This window comes from Micropterus salmoides, unplaced genomic scaffold (genome assembly GCF_014851395.1).
Source record: "Micropterus salmoides isolate LMB-PRFRI ecotype aquatic unplaced genomic scaffold, ASM1485139v1 Ms_hic_scaffold_2, whole genome shotgun sequence".
In the NCBI taxonomy this organism is placed as follows: Eukaryota; Metazoa; Chordata; class Actinopteri; order Centrarchiformes; family Centrarchidae; genus Micropterus; species Micropterus salmoides.
The window spans coordinates 7,585,344-7,590,029 of NW_024041150.1; positions in this window are offsets into that span (position 1 = coordinate 7,585,344).

Consider the following 4,686-nt stretch of genomic DNA (forward strand, 5'->3'; position numbering starts at 1 on the left):
ACCTGCTGGCAACAGGAAGTGACTTTTAACGAAGAAGCCCCCGCCGCACGTTTCACCTACGTGCACGAATTTTCTGTGGTACGTGTATCTTGTCCAGACGCACAAAAAAGCCTCTTGGAGCGATGCCCTAAAACCAACAGGAAGTCGGCCATTTTGAATTTTACGTCAAATTTTGGATGATTTACACACTTCGTACTTTAACGAACTCCTCCTAGGGATTTAGTCCGACCGACTTCAAATTTGTGCTGTGCCTTCTAAAGGCATTGAAGATGAAAAGTTGTGCTATTTGCGAGTTTTCGTCAATGGGCGTGTCCGTGGCGTGGCGTCAAAGATCAAGTCTTCGCCATGAAACAGGAAGTTGTTGTAACTTCAGTGTACATGCTCACATCTGCACCAAACTGTACATGTAGGATGAGAGTCGCACCCTGAACACATGTACATGCCGACATTCACCCACAGTCATAGCGCCACCTGCTGGCAACAGGAAGTAACTTTTAACGAAGCAGCCCCCGCCGCACGTTTCACCTACGTGCACGAATTTTCTGTGGTACGTGTATCTTGTCCAGACGCACAAAAAAGTCTCTCGGAGCCATAGCCTAAACCCAACAGGAAGTCGGCCATTTTGAATTTTACGTCAAATTTTGGATGATTTACACACTTCGTACTTTAACGAACTCCTCCTAGGGATTTAGTCCGACCGACTTCAAATTTGTGCTGTGCCTTCTAAAGGCATTGAAGATGAAAAGTTGTGCTATTTGCGAGTTTTCGTCAATGGGTGTGTCCGTGGCGTGGCGTCAGAGATCAAGTCTTCGCCATGACACAGGAAGTTGTTGTAACTTACGTGTACATGCTCACATCTGAACCAAACTTTACGTGCTTGACAAGGGGTCATCTTCTCTGCTATTGGTGGACCAGTCAGACAGGAGAGCTCCTACTCTGCCTGCAGACATCAACGATCTTGCCCCTCCCACAGTCAGATGGCTTCCTTCAGTGCACTGAGGTGTTTAACAACTCTGAAGACAATACTACCAGCAATGTCTTCCTTCTCTTTTCACGTAGACGCTCCGACAGACAGTGCTTTCAGTTTGCTGCATGCATGGACACAGAACTGCGGTATAGGGAGAAGCACACGGTCAGCTAGCTGCAGCTAAATCTGGAGTGCACTCGTATTCAATTCTGTATGGTAAATTCAGTTTTAACGGAGCAGAGCGAGCTGACAGGCAGAGTTAGAGACTTTTTCTGTCAGAGTCTTCTCTGAGATGCGAGCACGACATACAACACAATTTATCAAATTACACAACGGATATACAGTATGAAAATAAGATTGATTGGATTATACTCACAGGACGTATAAAACCTCTTACATGGGTCTATTAAAAGTAAAGTAACACAAAATGTCAGGGAAATTACTTTACTTAGATTTAAGTACTGCAGTTGTACATTTGAAATACCTTCCTACCTTTCTGATAGGAAGCCTTCTTGAGGTGGTATAAAACATTTCTTCTTATATTCTGATTTGAGTTGTGGACAACTATGACCACATGAATTAAAAAAATTTCACTGCCCAAGTCAGCTATAACACAAGTCTTGTCATCAGACTACATGCTGTACAGTATTTGTACAGATTTTGTCCCAGGATTTCTTATGCATTTCTTCTTCTTCGTTGCATGATTAGAATAATAAGGTGAGAAATGGGTCTATTCTGAGTTCATCCTGCACTGCAGCAGCTAATAAAGTCCATTTAATCCCAAAAACGCTTTTCTTTTAGGCAGGCTGGAGCAGAAAACAACTCACCTTTCTCAAGTTGTACAGTAATGTCACATGTGTATGAAGGTGGATCAAACAAGCTAATCTTAAATGTCAAAGTAGAGAGGAGCCTAGTAGGCCTATTTATTTTCATTCATTACACAATATGAATAAGCTATGCAGACAGTTGTAAAGAAAGAACATCTTTTTCTTCTGTTCTCTACTTGTTATAGTTACACAGTATTAGGGGTGTGGGCTGTATTAAAAGTATCCACTGTTCTCCCATGCTCTAACACACAGTAACGATGAAATGTGTGCTGTTCTCACATTCTTCCTCTGTATGTACACATAAACAACAAGGCAGGGAAATATAAAAGGAATTTATTTTATTGTTTGGGTACATTATTGTTCAGTGTACATGCTCACATCTGAAACAAACTTTACGTGCTTGATAACTCTCCCACCCCGCAGACATCTACACGCCAATACCGATTTATATTCATAGCGGCAAGTGCTATGTAGCTCCACATAGGGGACACAGGAAGTGACATATAGCACCTTCATGCGGCGTCGGAACCGCGTAACAAATTCACAGCCGCACCGGCAGAGCTCCAGAATATGCAACTCGGCCGATCACGCGCGGACGCGCTACAAGTGCGAGGGCCCGCCCAACGCTGCTTGCAGCTTTAATTAGGGCCCGAGCACGACCGTGTGAGGTCCCTATTGAATTGCTCGGATTATTTTTTTTTTTTTTTTTTTTTTTTTTTTTTTCTGCAAAGTAGGCCCAAATGACATGGCCTAAACATACTCGAAAACTCACCAAAATTTGCAAACATGTCAGAACCGGTGAAAAATTTCGTATTCTACAAGTTTCGCACATGGGCGTGCAAAATGACTCGCTAGCGCCACCTAGAAAATTGGAAAATTAGCCCCTCGTTCACGTTCAACCTACATGTACGAAATTTTCTGGGGACATGTATCATATCAAGACGCACAAAAAAGCCTCAAGAACCCATAGCCTAAAGTCAACAGGAAGTCGGCCATTTTGAATTTTACGGCCATTTTTGGATGATTTACACACTTCGTACTTTAACGAACTCCTCCTAGGGATTTAGTCGGATCGACGTCAAATTTCTGCTGTGCCTTCTAAAGGCATTGACGATGAAAAGTTGTGCTATTTGCGCGTTTTCGTCAATGGGCGTGTCCGTGGCGTCGATGATTCGCATGAAACAGGAAGTTGTTGTAACTTCAGTGTACATGCTCACATCTGGACCAAACTGTACATGTAGGATGAGAGTCCCGCCCTGAACACATGTACATGCCGACATTCACCCACAGTCATAGCGCCACCTGCTGGCAACAGAAAGTGACCTTTAACGAAGCAGCCCCCGCCGCACGTTTCACCTACGTGCACGAATTTTCTGTGGTACGTGTATCTTGTCCAGACGCACAAAAAAGTCTCTTGGAGCCATAGCCTAAACCCAACAGGAAGTCGGCCATTTTGAATTTTACGTCAAATTTTGGATGATTTACACACTTCGTACTTTAACGAACTCCTCCTAGGGATTTAGTCCGACCGACCTCAAATTTTGCTGTGCCTTCTAAAGGCATTGAAGATGAAAAGTTGTGCTATTTGCAAGTTTTCGTCAATGGGCGTGTCCGTGGCGTGGCGTCAAAGATCAGCTCTTCGCCATGACACGGAAGTTGTCGTAACTTCAGTGTACATGCTCACATCTGGACCAAACTGTACATGTAGGATGAGAGTCCCGCCCTGAACACATGTACATGCTGACATTCACACAGTCATAGCGCCACCTGCTGGCAACAGGAAGTGACTTTTAACGAAGCAGCCCCCGCCGCACGTTTCACCTACGTGCACGAATTTTCTGTGGTACGTGTATCTTGTCCAGACGCACAAAAAAGCCTCTTGGAGCGATGCCTAAAATCAACAGGAAGTCGGCCATTTTGAATTTTACGTCAAATTTTGGATGATTTACACACTTCGTACTTTAACGAACTCCTCCTAGGGATTTAGTCCGACCGACCTCAAATTTTGCTGTGCCTTCTAAAGGCATTGAAGATGAAAAGTTGTGCTATTTGCAAGTTTTCGTCAATGGGCGTGTCCGTGGCGTGGCGTCAAAGATCAGCTCTTCGCCATGACACGGAAGTTGTCGTAACTTCAGTGTACATGCTCACATCTGGACCAAACTGTACATGTAGGATGAGAGTCCCGCCCTGAACACATGTACATGCTGACATTCACCCAGTCATAGCGCCACCTGCTGGCAACAGGAAGTGACTTTTAACGAAGCAGCCCCCGCCACGTTTCACCTACGTGCACGAATTTTCTGTGGTACGTGTATCTTGTCCAGACGCACAAAAAAGCCTCTTGGAGCGATGCCCTAAAATCAACAGGAAGTCGGCCATTTTGAATTTTACGTCAAATTTTGGATGATTTACACACTTCGTACTTTAACGAACTCCTCCTAGGGATTTAGTCCGACCGACTTCAAATTTGTGCTGTGCCTTCTAAAGGCATTGAAGATGAAAAGTTGTGCTATTTGCGAGTTTTCGTCAATGGGTGTGTCCGTGGCGTGGCGTCAGAGATCAAGTCTTCGCCATGACACAGGAAGTTGTTGTAACTTCAGTGTACATGCTCACATCTGAACCAAACTTTACGTGCTTGATAACTCTCCCACCCCGTTATGGAGGACCGATCCTGACACAGTCAGAAATAAATACAGAAATAAATAAATGCTCAATAAATAAATAAGCATCCAATTAAATACACAAAAAAATAAAGTAAATAAATAAATGTAGGTAGTAATTAAATTATACAAGGAGACATAAATGTTATATTTTAATTAGTGCCTTTACTTATTCACCTTTGTTATAATTACCTTATTTGTTTATTCAACTTTATTTATTACTAATTTTTTT